The 20,125-nt window shown below is 37.9% G+C and overlaps 1 protein-coding gene across 12 annotated transcripts in view; it reads left to right on the top strand.

The window, feature by feature from the left end:
* EHBP1 (EH domain binding protein 1) overlaps window positions 1-20,125 on the top strand; it is a 364,085-nt gene that overhangs the window by 906 nt on the left and 343,054 nt on the right. The window lies entirely within an intron of this gene.

Genomic DNA, 20,125 nt, shown 5'->3' with positions numbered 1-20,125 from the left:
CAGAGAATTTTTTGAGAAAAAAAGCAGGAAGGGCTGGAGTATATGAGTCTTAGAGCCTTTCTTTAATTTTTATTTTTAGAGACAGGGTCTCGCTATGTTTTCCAGGCTGATATTAAATTCCTGGCCTCAAATGATTCTCTTGCCTCGGTCTCCCAAAGCACTGGGATTCCAGGTGTGAGCCACCATACCCAGCCAAGTCTTAAGAGCCTTCTGCTGACCTAGGTTAACCTTGGTCAAAAAAGTTTGAGAATTAGTGGTCAGAGAGGGAGAACTTGAGTTCATTTCAGTGGGATTTCAGTGGGATGGAGAGAACTAGAGAGAACAGAAGAGAGTGAACATTTGAAGGAAATCTGGGAGGCAGAAACTGGAGAGATTTCTGGTGCTGAAGAAATGATGCCCACAGTCTCTTTTCAGATAACTGTGGCCTCAGGCATGCTTAGAAAGGAGCCATTAAAAGTGAGCATGTCTCCAGAGTAGCCTGTAGGGTAGTCTGTGCCCTGTGAAAAAGTGCCCCTCTAGATAAGGGTTAAAGCCCAGCTGTCCTTCACTGACCATGAACCCTAGTGCCAGGGAAGAGGAACCTGTTTGTAATTCATCTGCCTCTACAGAATGCATTTTACTAAGTGACTTTAAAGTGTCTATATGTGCAAGTCATGGCCCTTGAGGTACTCTAGAAAGTCCTAGAGTACTGCTTTTTTGTGAATATACTGAAGGTGACAACCTCCTGCTCCCAACCACAGAAAATGGCTGAGTATGCAAAGGATAATGAAAAGGCATTGAAATAGTCTTGAAACTTTGAGGAGAGCCAAATAGTGTGTTTCCATTTTGGGCAAAGTTAGAACATGGGGAAAAAAGGAAGCCTAGGGACAAAATAAGGCCTTTCTTCTGTTTCTTGAAATACTCCCAAGAAAAAAATTTTCAATGCTGCAAAAAAAGGCCACATAGAAGGAAGAACCCATGGAGAGGTATCTTCCTGTCCTGGGAATCTTTGAGTTTGAATTCATGCAGAAGGAAATTGTCTGGTTATTATTATTATTGTTGTTATTATTTTGAAATGGGTCCTGACTGGAGTGCTGTGGCGCAAACGGCTGGAGTGCAATGGCGCAATCTTGGTTTACTGCAGCCTCCACCTCCTGGCCTCAAGCGGTCCTCCCACTTAAGCTTCCCAAGTATCTGGAACGACAGGTGCGTATCACCATGGCCCACAAGTTTTTTTTATTTTTTGGTAGAGAAGGGGTTTCACCATATTGCCCAGGCTGGGCTTGAACTCTTGAGCTCAAGTAGCCGGCCAGCCTTGGCCTCCCAAAGTGCTGGGATTACAGGCGTGAGCCACTGCACCCGACCTCGTGATTATTAAGAATTAAAAGTTTCTTAATTAAGCAAGCCAAAATAGAGCTGCCCTCTTCAAAAAGCATGGTTATGAATCTATCCTTAATTAAGCAGGCCAAAATAGAGCTGCCCTCTTCAAAAAACATGATTATGAATACTTTCTTATAAGCTTTACACCGTAGTTAATCATTGTGCATGTCCCATTTCATGAAGTGATAATTGTCTTAAAGTAAACCTTAATGACTAGTAAGATATCACTGAAGATACAGATGTAAAATATTTCATTTGGCTTTTAAAAGTTACTCATTTCAGTTTCTTGCCTAGTAACTGCTGAGGGAGATGAACTGACATTGTGCTTTATTTCACAAACACATTTTTGCTGACTGAATTGCCATATTCCTTTCAGAATTTACATTTAAAAAATGGCCAGTGATGGTTACCTAATTTGATTCACTCTGGGGGACTGTTTATTTGGTGTGAATAAAGCCACGGGTTAGCCTGTGTCTTTGACACAACAGCCATGATCCTGCGGGACTGTGTAGCTGGGAAATTCCCACATGGGGGTTGTCAAATTGTATAAGCTTCATTATTTTCGTTTTCTAGGGATTTATCAAGCCACAAAAGACCAAGCCATTGTTTTGCTGGAAAAGCAGGCAGAAACCATATTCCTTTTTTTTTTTTTTAAAGGACCTTCACCGGTCAGTGGAATTTAAATTCCCAAGGGCTATGGCCAAGTGCCATAACTTGCTTCCTTAAGTTATGGATGAGCAAGTCTACAGCAATCATTGTTTTTCTCAGTTCTTAACATGAGCATAAGGGGATAAAGATCTCTAATACAGAAGCCTTTGAAGGATAGCCAGGTGTGGTGCATCATGTCTATAATGCCAGAACTTTGGGAGGCCAAGGCAGGAGCCCAGGAGTTCAAGACTAACCTGGGCAACATAGTGAAACCTTGTCTCTACAAAAAATTTAAAACTTAGCTGGGCATGGTGGCACATTCTCGTAGTCCCAGATACTCGCAGTGGTCGGGGAGGGACAGGTAGAGCTGGAGGGCAAGGGGGAAGAGAAAGATCACTTGAACTGGGGAGGTTGAGGCTACACTGAGCTGTGATTGTGCCACTGCACTCTAGCCAGGTTGACAGAGCAAGCCTGTCTCAAAACAAACAAACAAAAAACCTTTGACGAATAAAGCCAAAACAGTAGATGAATACAGCATTTCAAAGACCCAGGTGAAGTAAGAAAATGGAAATACAGTAAAAGTAATATTCATTGCCATTTCCCCCCCAAGCATGTTGGTTTTAAATTTTTTTTTAATTTTAATTTTTAGTTTTTGTGGGTATACAACAGGTGTAAATATGTGTGGGTTACATGAGATATTTTGATACAGGACTGCAGTGCATAATAATCACGTTGGGTAAATGTGTCCACCGCCTCAAGCATTTATCCTTTGTGTTACAAACAATCCAATTATACTCTTCTAGTTATTTTTAAATGTACAATTATTTTTTACTATAGTCACACTGTTATGTTAACAAATACTAGATCTTATTCATTCTTTCTATTTTTTTGTACCCATTAACCATCCCCACTTCCCCCTACCTACCCCACTACCCATTGCAGCCTCTGGTAACCATCCTTATACTCTCTATGAGTTTAATTATTTTAATTTTTACCTCCCACAAATAAGTGAGAACATGCAAAGTTTGTGTTTCTGTTCCTGGCTTATTTCATTTAACATAATGACCTCCAGTTCCAACCATGTTGTTGCAAATAACAGGATCTCATTCTTTCTTTTGGCTGAATAGTACTCCACTGTGATTAACTACCACATTTTCTTTATTCATCTGTTGATGGACAGTTAGGTTGCTTCCAAATCTTGGCTATTGTGAACACTGCTGCAATAAAGTTGGGAGTACAGATAACTCTTTGATATACTAATTTCCTTCCTTTGGGGTATATACCTAGCAGTGGGATTCCTGGATCATATAGTAGCTCTATTTAAGTTTTTTTGAGGAACCTCCAAATGTTCTCCACAGTGGTTGTACTCATTTGTGTTCCCACCAACAGCGTACCTGTTCCCTTTTCTCCACATCCTCACCAGCATTTGTTATTGCCTGACTTTTGGATAAAAGCCATTTTAACTGGTGTAAGATTATGATATCTCACTGTAGTTTTGATTTTCATTTCTCTGATGATCAATGATGTTGAAAATTTTTTCATATACCTGTTTGCAATTTGTATATCTTCTTTTGAGAAATGTCTATTCAAATATTTTGTCCATTTTTGATAGGATTATTAGACTTTTTCCTATAGAGTTGTCTGAGTTCTTTGTATATTCTGGTTATTAATCCCTTGTCAGATGAGTAGTTTGCAAATCTCTTCTCTCATTCTGTGGGTTGTTTCTTCACTTTGTTAATGTTTCCTTTGCTGTGCAGAAGCTTTTTACAGGTTGTGTTTTATTTCCCCTTTTGATTTATAACCTAGGGCCAGCATTAGAGAATAATAACAGTAATTAGTACTTTAGAGTTTATAAACTGTATTCATATACATTAGCTTATTTGAGTTCCAAAATAGCTGTTATTATTCAACTCATTTTTTTTCAGGATCTGGTCTTTATTATTAAAAGTTATAATTTTAAAAATTTCTCAACATCATTAATACATGGTCAAAAGAAAAATTCAGAAAATCCACAAAAGTTAAAACAGAAATAAATATCCCTGTACCCAAATATCTATTGACCTTTGTCCTACCTTTTATATATTTAGTGCTCTACATTTTTATTACATGTATATTTACTAAAAACAAATACTTTGTCTTTTTTATAACCCATTTCTTACTCAGAATTTTTTCATATCCTTAATTATTATTTTAAATTATTTTAAAGCCATGTTAGAGTAATTTTAATTTATTTTGTTTTATTTTTAACTACTCTTACTATCATTCCCAAATATTAAAGTAATTTTAATACAGAGAACCCTGAGTCTTAGAGAGGCCAAATGACTCACTCAAGGCAGCTCAGCTAGTAAGATACAGCCTGGACTCCAAGCCCCAAAAACTTGGACTCCATAGCCTATGCTTTGTATTTTATCAGCATAATCTAAAACAAATAGTGTCTTTTTTAAATTTGACCTCCCACAACAATTTAAACTGGTTTATTGATCCCCAAATAATGGAAAATTGACTAAACTTTAACATCAATATCACACCTATAGTCAGTTCAGGAATCCAAAAATCTCTTGGATAGTTCTGCTATTTTTATAACTCACATAAATACCATAAGCTTGACAATACCATAGCCTCTCCAGAAAGCCAAGAGGACATTAACCTAAAATCCGGTCCATTAGTTTTTCCTTATCCCCTGCAAATATGACATCACTGGTATGTGTACCCGATTAATTTTAGCACTTTTTTGTTCCTGTAATAATCAGTTTAGCATTTATATTTTCGTTTAGATTATTTTTGTTTGCCACCTATCTTTTATCTCTCCCCACCCCCATAATTGGCTCTCCTAATATTCCAGTTTCTTGTTCTAAGGTCCTAGAAGGCATCTAGTACCCGAAGCAAGGATCTTAGAAAATTTCATGCCTCTTTACTATTGGGGAAAAAATAGTTGCAAATTTCTCCACGGTAATAAAAGACTTAAGACAGACTCTTAGTATAAAGTCTAAAAGTTGGCAAAAAAATTTTTTAAAAAATAAAATGGCATTGGCTATTAGTCTAGACAAAGATTTGGATCATTTAATTAAGTAACCACTTGACTTCAAGGTTAAATCCCAAACCATCACCAACAAGGTGTGTTGTGCCAAGTGTTTAGAGGCCTGGAGCAAAACCACAGCTAAGCTGAGTCTTGGGCTATATTTTGGGCTTGGCAGACCTAAGGTGAAAGGGCAAGGCATGCTTCATCTGAGCGTTTATCTAGAGCGTACTTAGCATGTTAATCCCCAACTCTCCCATTCAAATTCAGGTAAAGAAACTTAAGGAAACTTTTCTCCCAAATGTGAGGGATTTGTCCTTCCCTTATAATTGTTTATCAATCCAGGAAGAAGAACCTAAAAGGAAAACATTATCCAACCTCATGTCTTCTACATGAACGCTTTCACTGAGTTAAGGGGAGATCACCATATAGGAAAGGAAAGTTCTATTTTTAGCTGGAGAGCTACTCCTATACAAAGACTGGCTGGAACAACATGTCTCCCATTTGAATGCAGAGTTCCTCCCCTGTCATTTTCAGTGCCCCTTGGCTTCACCCTCATCCCTCACATTGTTCTACCCTCCCCTGTTCCTCAAGTTATTGAATCTAAAGATAAGTGAATTACCAGAGGCAAAGGAGAAAGTGAGTAGGAGTCCTACAGGTAATTAGTTTTAATTTTCTTTTTAATCATTACTCACTGTCAGCTTATGACTTAAAACTTATCTTGCCCTTTCTTGCAATGTTTGATAAATTGAACTTCTGATTCCCATCAGCAGGTTGAAGGGGGGAGGGGGGAAAAGGGAAGGTGGGCACTTAAAAATTATTGTTGCATTGCAGTGTTTGCTCATTTCAGAATCAGTTTTGCATAAAACAGGAGGGAGGAGAATAAAGCCTTGGAATCTAATGAGATCACTGGACTCTAATAGTCAGAAATATGGGTTCTTCTAGGAGTGAAGAGAACTCCCTTTCAGAGAGCTACTCAAGCAGTAGTGCTGTCTAGAGGGAATATGAGGCTATTTAGTGACAAAGGACAGTAGCTATACAGAAAACAAGACAGCAATCTGAGAGTCAAGATTCGTGGGATATAAGTCCTATCTCTACTACCAACTCGTTAGAACCTAACTTTGGGGGAGTCATTGAGCATCATCTGCAAAGTGAAGAAAATAACATGTTGCCCTGCTTTCCTTCCAGCATGGTAGCTTTCCTACCCTATCATACTGGGAGGAAAGGAGAGTAATCTTACATGTATTCATTTTTTGAATATCAAACAAGATAGGAATGAAAATACTTTATAAATATACAAAAAACGGCCGGGCGTGATGGCTCATGCCTGTAATCCCTGCACTTTGGGAGGCTGAGGCAGGTGGATCACCTGAGGTCAGGAGTTTGAGACCAGCCTGGCCAACATGGTAAAACCACATCTCTACTAAAAATACAAAGATTAGCCAGGCATGGTGGTGGCCACCTGTAATTCCAGCTACTTGGAGGCAGGAGAATCGCTTGAACCTGGGAGGTGGAGGTTGCAGTGTGCTGAGATCATGCCACTGCACTCCAGCCTGGGTGATGGAGCAAAGCTCCGTCTCAAATATATATATATTTGTATGTGTGTGTGTGTGTGTTTGTGTGTGTATATATATATAATGTGTATATATGTATATATATATAATGTGTGTATATGTATATATATATATACACACAAAAAAAACTGAATACATGTAAGATAGCATGACTGAAATGACTAAGCAGTGGTCTAAGTTAAACTGCTAAAGAGGCTTGCAATAGCACAATTCCATACTATTGAGAGGCTTGATGATCTGAAGCCTGACAAATTTATTTGCAGAAAATCTGGCTTTGCCAGAAACATTGACAGGCCATTTATAGCCAACCCTGTTTTGTTCAGGAGGCTAAAACTATTATGGGTATAAAATACTGAAAAATGTTTTTCCCCCTGTTTTTTAGTTTTGCACCTGGAAGGAAATAATGTAGCTTCTGCATGAATACTAGTGGTATATCATGGGAGACTGTATCATATCATAAGGGGAAATTAGAAGTCAAGAAGTTAGGGAACTTGGGCCAGGGTAAGGAAGGAGTGAAGCACCTGAGTGTATTTATCCCAGAGAAAAAGTGTGATGGAAAGAACACAAATGCTGTCATAAAATATTGGAAAGAGCCATTACAGAGGAGATGATTAGATACTCTGTTCTGGAAGGCAGATCACTGGGCACAAAATGAAGTTATTGGATTGAATGATCTCTAAGTTCCCCTAAGTAAAATTCTGGTGCTCTAAAGTTAGAGGAGAGAGGCTGTGGCTCAGCACAAGGGGATACTTTCTGTAAAAATGAGTTTGCCTTCAATGGACAGAGACCTCAATCCCTGGAGACATTTCGACATTCAGAAGGAGGCTGGATAGCCATTTAGGAAGGATGTGGAGGACATGCCTACATTGTCAGGGAAATCAAACTCTATGACAGCAGAGGACTTTCCAATTTAAGATATCAAATAAAAGATATTTAATTGTTTCCTAGGGTGTGTTATAAAAAGTGATAAATAAGGGATCTTATAAATTGGGGGTCTATCTGTGTGTCCTTCATTGTCAGTGGGAATAGATACGATTTAAGTGGTGATCGTTGTCATTGTCTTCTTTTCTCTTGCTTGGAAAGTGCTAGGAAGGAGCTTTTCTAGTACCTTTGGATTAATAGTCATATTTTCCAATTTATTGTCCTTTTTGTTCGTTATAACCATCTGTGAACAGTTTTTATAGCAGCTACACAACCAAAGTTGCATACTAGCTTGCACCAAGAAAATCCTACACTCAGCCTGGAATGAGGATATCATTGGGTTCTATTTTGCAGATAGTATGTGATAAACTGATTGACAAAGTCTAGAAATAAACCAGGATCATCTTGACATTTAAGAACCTGACAGACAGATGGTACCAGCACAATATTGAGCTCTTAACGAGGTCATAAGCCTATAACAAGTTCTGATGATTTCTGACCTTCCGAGAAGCTATACTGCCTGACTCTAGGACAAAACATTGCTGGATTTTGGAGAATATTTTCATTATCAACCAACTGTAAATTCTCCAAGTCAAAGAATAAGATTAGTAACAGTAATCCCACTGCACCCTCCACTCACTGACATTGAAGTGAAGTTCATCCCAACACAGTTATGAAATGGCTAAACATGTAAATTTAATACACACAAATTAAAATAACTATTATACGTTAAGCAAGAGGTAGAAGACAGAAAGAAAGGCCAGAAGAAAAAAATGGCTATATTAGGATGCTTTCAGTTGCAAGCAGCAGAAAATTTATCTCAAAATGGCCTAAGCAAAGGGAATTTATTGGCTTATATACTGAAAATTTTAGGCTTAGCTGGCTCCAAGGAGGCAGCTACTGTCAAAACAACGGTCCCACCCTCCTATCCCACCTTGATCTCTGTATCTCTCAGCTTGGCTTCGTTCTCAGATTTCCTCTGCCTGGCATCCCCCAGAAGCTCCAGGTTTACATTCTCCCAATTTCAAGTCAAACAGAGACAATACTCTTTCCCAGCAATTTTATCACAAGTTCCTAAGTTGAATTTCATTGTCTTGGCTTGGGTCATGTGCCCTTTCTTTCACTAATGGTAGAGACCTAAAGATGAGTAAGCAGGCCGGGCGCGGTGTCTCCGCCTGTAATCCCCGCACTTTGGGAGGTCGAGGTGGGTGGATCACGAGGTCAGGAGATCGAGACCATCCTGGCTAACACGGTGAAACCCCATCTGTACTGAAAATACAAAAAATTAGCTGGGCGTGGTGGCGGGCGCCTGTAGTCCCAGCTACTTGGGAGGCTGGGGCAGGAGAATGGTGTGAATCCGGGAGACGGAGGTTGCAGTGAGCTGAGATCGCGCCACTGCACTCCAGCCTGGGCGAAAGAGCGACGAGACTCCATCTCAAAAAAAAAAAAAAAAAAAAAAAAAGATGAGTAAGTAAGGTCAGCACCTAAACTACACAGAAAGTGGAAAAACTAGGAAAGAAGGGGGAATTAATGTCAGGTGGGCAAAACCACAGATGTCTACTTGCCTAGAACAGCTCAAGAAATGTGGTGACACCATGGATGGCTGTGGAACTGCTAGAGCCCACAGACCCAGGCAGCGGCAGGACCAGAGTTTGCTGTTTTATGAACCGAAGCTTCAGGCTCACCCACCATGGATGAGGATGCAGCAGCTCTAAGAATATCAAGCAATTCTGGGGTCTGGATAGTCTTTAGTCCAAGAATAGGTGTCAGGCACACTTGGCAAAAGAAGATCCCATGTTCTCAGAGTGGCCTGATCAAGTGTAAGTGCACACACGTTGGAGTTTATTATATTATAGTATTGTCATCTTAGGAAACAAAGGACAACTCTGTGAGAGTATATGGGTGTGCACAGATGTTCATATGCAAGTGCCAGTGACCTTGGTGCTGTATCATTGAGAAAGAAGCCCTTAGAACAGCAAATATAACGCCAAGCAATGGTCCTGGAAATACATCCTTCACATAGCAATGGGGAGAAAAGAGATGCGACAATAAGTATCAAAGAGAGGTAGACTCCTTTCTGAGTGGAGGGATGGGGGTAGAGTGGGGGAGGTAAAATTACTCCTTGGGAAAGAAGGAGAGATACTAGAACACTGCTTCTGCTCCATTTTGGAGATGAGTGAATAGGTCTGGGCAAAGTAAAGCTTTTCAGCAAGTTGAAAAGTCGGTTCTTCAAGGAAGGGAAAAAGCCAAAGTGGGAAAAACAAGGGTAAAATTAGGTTTCTTTAAAGGCCTGAAATGAGCCATTGAGTTTTAGGAGCCATGGATTTGATTTTAAGCACATGAAGCGGGCACTGGCGTGTGTGTTCCTTGGGGCAACCCCTTTTGCCCATTATTACCAGCATTTGTCAAAATAAGGTGTGGATGTGCTTTAAAACAAGCATTTGTATTTTTTCATGCTAAAAAATATTAAAGCCCATCAATGGCTTAGAAGGAAAATTATGTTCCTATCTTCCAGCTCCTTTTCTATGAAGTCCACCAGAAAAAGAAGGAAGAAAGGAAGGGAAGGAGGGAGACAGGGAGGGAGGGAGGGAGAGAGGAAAAGAAAGAGAGAACGTTTATGTATTAGTTTGCAAGGGCAGCCATAACAAAGTACCAAAAACTGAGTGACTTACATAGTGAAATTTGTTGTCTCACAGCTCTGGAGGTTAGAAGTCTGAGATGGACTCACTTATATGTGGAATCCAACACAATTGAACTCACAGAAGCAGAGAGCAGAACAGTGGTTACCAGAGGCTGGGGGTGCTAGGGGGAATGAGGAGATGAGAGTCAAAGGGTAAAGAACTGTTAGATAGAAGGAATAAGTTTGATTTTTTACAAGGTATATTGGACAGTCTCCCAAATATAGCTAATAATTGAGTACAGTACATTATAATATCACAAAGAGAATAAATTTCAAATGTTCTGTCATCACAAAAAAGATAAATATTTGAGGTAATGGATATATTAAGTAGCTTGATTTAATCATTCCACATTGTATTTATAAATTGTAACATCACTTTGTACCCCATAAATATATACAACTATAATTTGTCAATATATAATAAAAATAGAAAAAAAGAAGTCTGAGATGGAGGTGTCAGCATTGTTGGTTCCTTCTGAGGGTTATGAGGGAGAATCTGTTTCATGCCCCTCCCCCAGCTTCTGTTGGTTTGATGGCTGATAGAAACAACACCCAAGTCTGTGCCTTCATCTTCACATGGTGTTCTCTCTCTGTGGTTGTCTGTGTCCCAGTGTCCCCTTTTGATAAGGACGTCAGTCATATTGGACTGGGGTCCACCTACCGACCTCATCTTAACAAATTACATCTGCAACAACCCTATTTTCAAATAAAGTCATACTCTGAGGTACTAGGGATTAGGACTTTGATATATGAATTTGATGGGTGGAGCACAATTCAACCCACATCAGTCCATAATCTCTGTTCATAGTCCAGAGCTTATAAGCGGCAGCACCTTTTGCTCCAGTGTTAGAATGCTAGAGCTAAATATATGCTTATTACAGTGATTGGGGGTTGGGGAGGAGGGGGTAGGTTTCAGAATTCCCTTCTTCTCGTCACTGAGATCATCATCCTGATTACTAATGGATATAAAACCAGAATCTTCAGCTTGAATGATTTATATAATCTTTTAGAGCAACAAATTGAAGAAAAATCAAAATTCTTTTTGTATAAAAGGGACTGATTCTTTAACTTTCCAATGGGAGAGAAAACCCTTTGTCACTTTACTTTCAATAAGGACAAAAAAATAGTATTCTCTCCATTTCTCTTTTCTGAGGGAGATGTATGGGAAGGGAGTGGGTTAATTCCTAGTTTGACTTTTGAGAGCAACTTCTCCTGTTGCTCATACAAACCAAGTGATGACATGCCATTGGAAATGCCCACTTGCCCAGTGTGAGTGAGGCTTTGTGCTGAACAAAAGGAAGACAGCTCTACATTAAACCACAGGTCCTTTGTGGGACAGACAAGAATAACATGCATGATTGCAACCCATAAATAATACACTGCATATCATCTGCATTTTGTCTACTCTTTAGGACAGAAGCAGCTATTGCTCGACAAGTTAGTGTTAATGCTTTACTCCTAATTCCAGGGCCAAGTCTTGCAGAGAGTGGTGTTTCCCTGCACTTCTTCCTCTCCCTATATTTTCAGTCCAGCCAAGCATAAATAAGTGGGCAATTTCTATCCTGATCACTGAAGCTCTAAAGATAGGGCACTGAACCCACTAAATGATGAATACATGCCATATGGAGCTAACGGCAAGTTCCGATGCAAATTATCACCGTATTGCTCTCTGCAATGCAGATAAAAAGTCCCTTGTGTCATCTCTTTGTACTGAGCTGTGTGTATCTGAAAACAGCTAAAACCACTGAGAAAAGTGGAACATTTTATTTCATCTGAAAAGGACTGGGTATTGCTTGCATTAATGGTAAGCGAATGTTTTAAAAACATTATTTAATATTGCACACCATTTATTTCATTTGGAATCTCTTATTTTAAATACATGTTTGAATCCTTTTGGCCAGCTGTATTAACAGTGCAGTGCAGTGTACAAAAGTTGTCAAAACACCCTGGTTTGGGTTCCTTTAAAGACATAAATATTTGTCAAGCACTTACTATGTACCAACAAGTGTTCTAGGTACTTTACATAAGTTACATCATTTACTCCTCATAACAACTCTAAAGACAAGCCCTATTATCCCCACTTTATATATAAAGAAACCATTCAACTGGTAACTAAAAGAGCTGTATTCAAATCCACACTGCCAACCCAAAGTCTACGCTCTTTCCACCACTTAATGCTACCTCCTGTCTTCAGCTGTTTTGACTTGAAGCAGACATAAATCCTCTCCAGGTCTCTTTTTCTTTATTCTTAAACAGGAGGATTGAATTAAATATTCTCTAAGATCCCTGCCAGTTCTAAACACTGTCTTTCTATGATCATTTCCTCTTTAATTTATAAGATGAAAGTAAACTTTTTACTTAAATACTGTCTTTCTTCTTCAAACCCAAAGGCATTTTTCCTATTGATGGAAGGAGGTAGAAAACCTTCGTTTTGAATATTGGAAATAATAAAGTTCAGAAACTGTTTTGCCTTGAGCTCATCTCCCTTGGTCACCTATGTGAAGTCTTCTAGTAGTACAAAAGAGATGTAGGAAAATCCCAGTTGTACTAGCAGAAGTCTGAAGTTCCCAGATAATCTATAGGTGGGTCATAATAGATGGGTTTCCCATCTGTGTAGAAGTATAAACTGTTTAGGAATTCCAAGTAGCCACTTATTATTTGCCTAATTTTCTAGGTATTTCTATCTAGGTTCAATACAAATGCATTGTGATTTGACATATCAATTTCTCAGTGAACTCTCCCAATTTTTTTTGTGGATTGATGTGCCAATCTAAGTACAAGAGTCCAGCTATGTTCTATGAAATGGTTTGTAAGGGTTCCAATACAAAGAAAAAAGATATTCCTTTAAAGATACTGCTAAAGACTCCAGAATCTGCACAGACCCACTATGAAAAGATCAAGGAGACAAGAGTTAGTGTGTCCTTATAAAGTATGAGGTTGAATAGATTGAAAGAAAGATAGTAAGAGCGAGTCAGTCCCAAAGTAGTTACTGTCAAAGTTTTCAAGTGAAATGAGCTGATAGGTGGCTTCTTTACCATACTGGATAAGTACATTAACTATCAGATGTGCCTACTTTTGAAAGAAGAGAGGGACTTTCATAGAAAAGTAGACTCTGGAAATGATTCCTCAGCTTTCTTTCTCACTGGAACTTAACTTTCACAAAAGCAGCAAAGTGATATATCCAGTAGTAGATTTTTAAAAATGAATTATCTCTCTTGGGCTCTGATTTTTGGTTTGAGAGAGAATTACTGAATAAAGTAATTCAATATTGGATGTAAAAATTGGATATTTCCAATAGCATGAGAGAGTAATGCCATCTCCTTCCTTACAGTTTGTAAATTTAATCAGCAATGTTATATACTCTATGCTCCCCTCAGAAGCAACAGAAAGGGAGGAAATCAGTATTTACTGAGTATCTTCTATGTGTTGGACATTTATTTTATTTTATTAAAAATTTTTTTCATTGACACATAATTATACATCTTTATGGGGTACATAGTGATGTTTTGTATATGTATAACATATAGTGATCAGATCAGAGTAATTCACTATTATCTCAAACATTTATCATTGCTTTGTATTGGGAACATTCAATATCCTCCTTTTATTTAAAACTACATGTTATTATTAAATGCAGTCATCCTGCAGTGTTATAGAACACTAAAACTTATTCCTTCTATTTAGTTGTAATGTTGTATCCTTTAATAAATCTCCCCCTATTCCCCTCTTTCTCTTATGCTTCCCAGCCTCTAGTATCTTCTGTTCTACTTTTCACTTCTATGAGATCAACTTTTTTTTTTAGCTTCCACAGATGAGAACAGGCAATGTTTAACTTTCATTCATCACTTTGCCTTTCCTCCTACCCAGGCTAATCACAGAAAAAGCATAAGAAACCAAACACTTCTGAAATGGGCAAATCAAAATGAGATCATTTTTTTCATCTTCTTCACAAACTGGAAATTGTACATTAATCCCCCTTTTTTGTCGAGGAGTGATGCAGGACTACATGCAAGTTTTGGAATGACTCTTCTGGCTTTGCTTCATGAAGGGTCCTGGTATGCATACTGAGAAGGTCATTTTAATAAAACCCCAAGTAAGAATGTGTGCATCCCATTACTCAGGAGTCCCAGAATTGCATGCATATGTTTGAATCATTTGAAGCCTGTTATTTTTTAATAGTCACTAAGCCAGCACAAATATTTTAAAAATTAGAAAGAACTTTCAAAGCCTATAGTTATTTTTATCAAAGTGCCTTTAAATACAATAACTCAAGTCAGTTGGTCTGATTGAAACACAGAAACTTCAGTGCCTCCTCAGTGAGCTGTGGAAACAAGAAATATCAGTATGTATAACCTAAATAGAGAAAAAATCAAATATGACAGAAATAAAAGGAGGCTGGTTCAGAATCTATTTTGATATATCTTCATGAAACAAAAATAGCTATTACTGAAATAATTTTTTAGGCTTGGTGTGGTGGCTCACGCCTGTAATTCCAGCACTTTGGGAGGCCGAAGTGGGCAGATCGCTTGAGGCCAGGAGTTCAAGACCTGCCTGGGCAACACAGTGAAACCCTGTCTCTACTAAAATTACAAAAATTAGCCGGGCATTGGTGGCACACACCTGTAATTCCAGCTACCCGGGAGGCTGAGGCAGGAGAATTGCTTGAACCCAGGAGGTGGAGGTTGCCGAGAGGTAACCGAGGTCTCGGAGATAACCGAGATTGTGCCACTGCACTCTAGCCTAGGCAACAGAGCAAGACTCTGTCTCAAAATAATAATAATAATAATTTTTAAAATTGTGTCTCTTTTCATTAACAAAAATCCAAATCTTATGGCTATATTATGATTACATTATTATCAATTCTGACTTTTTCCTGATGAAACCATTTGATTGCATGTTTATTTGTTCTTGTGTTTAAAGTGACGTTTTAGTCCTTAATGGATGAATGATAAAGTATACACAGAAAGCATTAATAGTTACTACTAAAAAGCAGTAGTGTTTATAACTTTAGGAAGTGAGAAAGAGTTATCAGGCTTTGTTAGTCTTTCATATTTCTTCTTATGACAGAATTTGCATGAATGTTTTTAAAGTTTCTTGGTTCATAAGAGAACTGTGCTAAGTCCACTTTTTAATCACATTTGGTATTGTCTATAATAGTTGAAGTTTCAGGCAGACCTGCTGAAGAGTAGAAGGACTGGGCCATCTTTCAATAATCTGGGAGATTGTGAAAGCAGTCTAGTTAACAGTCACCTGCAGCATAGCACTTAGCAGACAAAGCCTCTGGGTGCCTCCTTGGGGTAGCAGAAAAAGCCCAACTGGGGATGATGGAGTATATGTGTCTTTAAAAATAGGGGTTTTGAAGTGAATAAAATAATTGTGGCTGGGCGCGGTGGCTCACACTTGTAATCCCTGCACTTTGAGAGGCCGAGGGAGGTGGATCATGAGGTCAGGAGTTCAAGACGGACCTGGCCAAGATGGTGAAACCCTGTCTCTACTAAAAATATAAAAATTAGCTGGGTGTGGTGGTGGGCACCTGGAATCCCAGCTACTTGGGAGGCTGAGACAGGGAGAATTGCTTGAACCCAGGAGGTGGAGGTTGCAGTGAGCCGAGATCATGCCACTGCACTCCAGCCTGGGCGACAGAGCAAGACTCCATCTCAAATAAATAAATTAATTAAAAAAAAATTGTTATGCAAGATTGAGTAAGACTGTGAACAAATACCACTTACAAAGCCACATAAGGCTCTCATAACCAAGAATGGATGGTTTTTAAACTTTGTCTCCTACCAGGGAGACAAAGTCCTTTGCGCCCCTCAAGAAACACTTAACTAACCATATGGATTTAGTCAAGGTCAGGAAACTGAGACAGAATGAAAAAGAAATAAGAATCCCACTGGATACCTATTTCAAAGGAAGGATTTTGCCCTCTCCCCATACACTAATCAAATTTGAAACCTGCAGTGTTTAGAATTTTGTGACTGATCTTAGCTGATATGAAAATGCCAGGGAGAGGAGACAGGTGCTGTGATGACAAATGCATTTGTACAGTTCTAGATGTTTGCTATTGTTGGCAATCTTTTGGAAGATCAAATCAAGAGCCCTTGCGTGCCCTCAGGTTAACTTAGAAAGTTGTTCCATCTAGAAAGAGGGCTTTAATTTTTTGAAAGAGTGAACTTGCCTCCAAGCCAATTAAAAATGCCCCTTTCTTTTTATGCTTCATAAGCTGACTGTGTTAGTTAGAATTAAATATCTTTATATGTGACAGAAAAAAATCCCACCAAAATAACTTTGTCTTATATGATTACTTCTGTCTCATATGAAAGAAGTCTGGTGATAGGCAGTTCAGGGCAAATGTAGTGCCTCTACAAATTTGTGAGATACCCAGGCTTCTTCCAGCTTGATACTTTGCCATCCCTTATCCTCATGGTCCAAGATAGCCGCTAAAGCTCTAGCCAACCCATCTGTATCCCGTCAACAGAAAGGAAAGGCACACTCCCTCCCTTGGAGGAGACTTTCTAGAAGTTATACACAAGACTTAGCCAAACTTAGGCACATAGCCATATCTGGTTGTAAAGGAGGCTGGCAGGTCATTAGCTGAGTGAAAATGGCTCACTTAGAAATTGGGGTTTTTATTTCTAGAGAAGAAAAAAGGAGAATGGGTATTGACAGGCAACTAACAATATTTGCTTCTGAACTCCTCCAGACCTCCTAAATTTTCCCCTCAACTGAAAATCCTCTAATCCACTACCTTAATTTTACTGATAAATGAACAGAATGGTGTTAAACCTAAGTGACTTGTCCCAGGCTGCAGGTTGGAGGCCAGGAAAAACTAGAACCCACATCTCAAAACTTTAAGAGTAGGGAACATTCATATTTTAAATTTCTGTATTAGAATATTATATTTTGCTGAGCTCTAGCATATTCAGTTTTCTTGTGACTTTTAGTAAAATGTGGCTGCAGTAGTTTCTTTCTATATCGTTTTATTTTTCTTAATGGCTTTATTGAGATATAAATCAAATACAGTATCTCCTAGTAACAGTGTACAATTTAGTGGTTTTTAGTATGTTCAGAGTTGTGCAACCATCATCACTATGTAATTTTAGATCATTTTTATCGCTTCAAAAAGAAGCCAATATTTATTAGCAGTAACTCCTTCATGTGCCTGAACTTTCTGTCTCTGTGGATTTGTCTTTTATGGACATTTCATATAAAAGTAATCACACAATATGTGTCTTTTGCAACTGGCTTCGTTCACTTAACATAGTTTTCAAGGTTCATCCATGTTATAGCGTGAATCAATGCTTCATTCATTTTTATTGCTGAAAAATATTCCATTGTATGATAATGCCACATTTTGTTTATCCATTCATGAGCTGATAGAATTTGGGTTTCTTCCACTATTTGATTATTATGAATAAAGCCACTGTGAACACTTATGCACAAGTTTTTGTGTGGACATATGCATCCACTTCTCTTTGGTATTTACCTAAGAGTGGAATCACTGAGTCATAGTAGCTCTACATTTACCATTTTGAGGAACTGCCAAACTGGTTTTCAAAAGTGGCTGTTCCTTTTTACAATCTTGCCGGCAAGGTATGAGGGCTCCAATTTTATTGCATCCTCATCAACCCTTGTTATTGTCTGTCTTTGATCTTAAACCATTTTAATTGGTGTAAAGTAGTATCTTACTGTGGTTTGGATTCCCATTTCTCTGATGGCAAATTATATTGAACATCTTTTCAAGTGCTTGTTGGTCATTTATATGTATATCATCTTCAGATAAATGTCAATTTAAATTCTTGGCCAATTTTCATTCTATTTTCTATTATAATTTTTTTAAAATTTTTGTGGGCACATAGTAGGTGTATATATTTATGGGGTACCTGAGATACTTTGATACAGTCATATAATGTGTAATAATCACATCAGGGTACAAGCATTTATCCTTTGTGTCACAAACAATACAATTATATTCTTTTAGCTATTTTAAAGGGTGTAAAAAATTACCGTTGACTGTAATCACCTCTTGTGCTATCAAATACTAGATCTTATTCATTTTGACTATATTTTTATACCCATTAATTATCCTCATGACCCCTACCCCTTTCCCCTACTACCCTTCCCAGCCTCTGGTAACCATCCTCTATCTCCATGAGTTCAATTGTTTTAATTTTTAGCTCCCATAAATAAGTGAAAACATGTGCAGTTTGTCTTTCTATACCTGGTTTATTTCACTTAACATAATGACCTCCAGTACCATCTATGCTGTTGCAAATAACAGTATCTCATTCTTTTTTATGGCTGAATAGTACTCCATTGTGTATAACTACCACATTTTCTTAATCCATTCATCTGTTGACGGACACTTAGGTTGCTTCCAAATCTTGGTATTGTGAATAGTGATTCAATACACATGGGAGTGCAGAGATCTCTCCAATATACTGATTTCCTGCCAATTTTTAAAGTGTATCATTTGTCTGTCTTTGAGCTTGTAATAATTCTTCATATATTCTAGATACAAGTCCCTTATCAGATATATGGTTTGCATATATTTTCTCCCATCTTTTGGTTATTTTTTCACTTAAAATGGATACATAATAATTGTATTTATTTATAGGATACATGTGTGTTTTTGACAAGTGCATACAATGTGTAGAGGTCAAATCAGGGCAATTGGGATATCTGTCACCTCAAATATTTATCATTTCTTTGTGTTGGCAACATTCTAAATCTTCTGTTCTAGCTACTTTGAAATATACTATAAATTCTTAACTATAGTCACCCTACTGTGCTATCAAACAATAGAACATATTCCTTCTAGTGAATTTTATTTTTGTATCCATTAACCAACCTCTCTTCTCCCCTCCCGACTACACTTCCCAACCTTGGGCTACTACCATTCTACCATCTACCTCCAGAAAAATCAACTTTTTAGCTCCCACATATGAGTAAGAACATGCAATATTTGTCTATCTTCATTTTCTTGATGGTGTCTTTGAGGTATGAGATTTTAAAATTTTGATGAAGTCCAGTTTATCTGTTTTTTTCTTTTGTTGCTCTTGCTTTTGTTACTGTATCTAAAAAACCATTGCCAAACCCAAAGCTATGAAGATTTATTTGTTTTCTTCTAACAGTTTTATAGTTTTAGCTGTTAACACTTAGGTTAATGAAACATTTTGTGGTAATTTTCGTATTTGGTTGTTTCTGTACTCTTAATTTTCAAAGAACATTAAAGAAATTATTGCAAGTCATGGGTATCACTCCTTAAGGGCGTTCTTTTTCATTCATACTGGAAAAGATTAAACTCTTTGGGCTAGATTGCCATTGAAGTTATCAACAATATACTCTAGAAAGAGCAATATGTTCTATTAATGCTTTTTAAATTGATCTATAATTACTCTCCTTTTTAGCACTTGGTATAAACAATTGAATTAGGAACTGGTATATTTAGGAATGATATCTTATATCTTACTAAAAGACATCATTCTGCCTTCATGTTTTCTATGGGAATTGTGACTATAAGCTTTCAATTTTTAGTTGATCAGAAAAATTAAGGCTAGACAAAAATCACCAAAAATAGCACTCCCTCCCATGACAAAAAAAAAAAAAACTTCTTAAGACAGCAAAAACTAGATCATAATGGAAACAACTGTGGAGAAACTCTTACTGCCTTTTCAAATGTCACAAACATATCCTTGTATTAAGGGTAGACATTTAAAAAAATGACCAAATTAGAGCTGGAAGGGGTCTTAAGAGCTTATTTCTTCCAGCACCTCACCTCCAGTAGCCAACTATCATTTTCCCATTCCCATTTTACAGATGAAGCCAATGAAGCAACTCTCTCTGCTTCATCTCCTGGCTTCCTCTGTTTTGGCTTTTTTCTTCGACTTGCTCCAGTGGAGGTCCCTGGCATCAGGATACCTATCT

Source organism: Pan troglodytes, chromosome 12 (genome assembly GCF_028858775.2).
Source record: "Pan troglodytes isolate AG18354 chromosome 12, NHGRI_mPanTro3-v2.0_pri, whole genome shotgun sequence".
In the NCBI taxonomy this organism is placed as follows: Eukaryota; Metazoa; Chordata; class Mammalia; order Primates; family Hominidae; genus Pan; species Pan troglodytes.
This window is presented reverse-complemented; position numbering and strand designations above follow the sequence as displayed.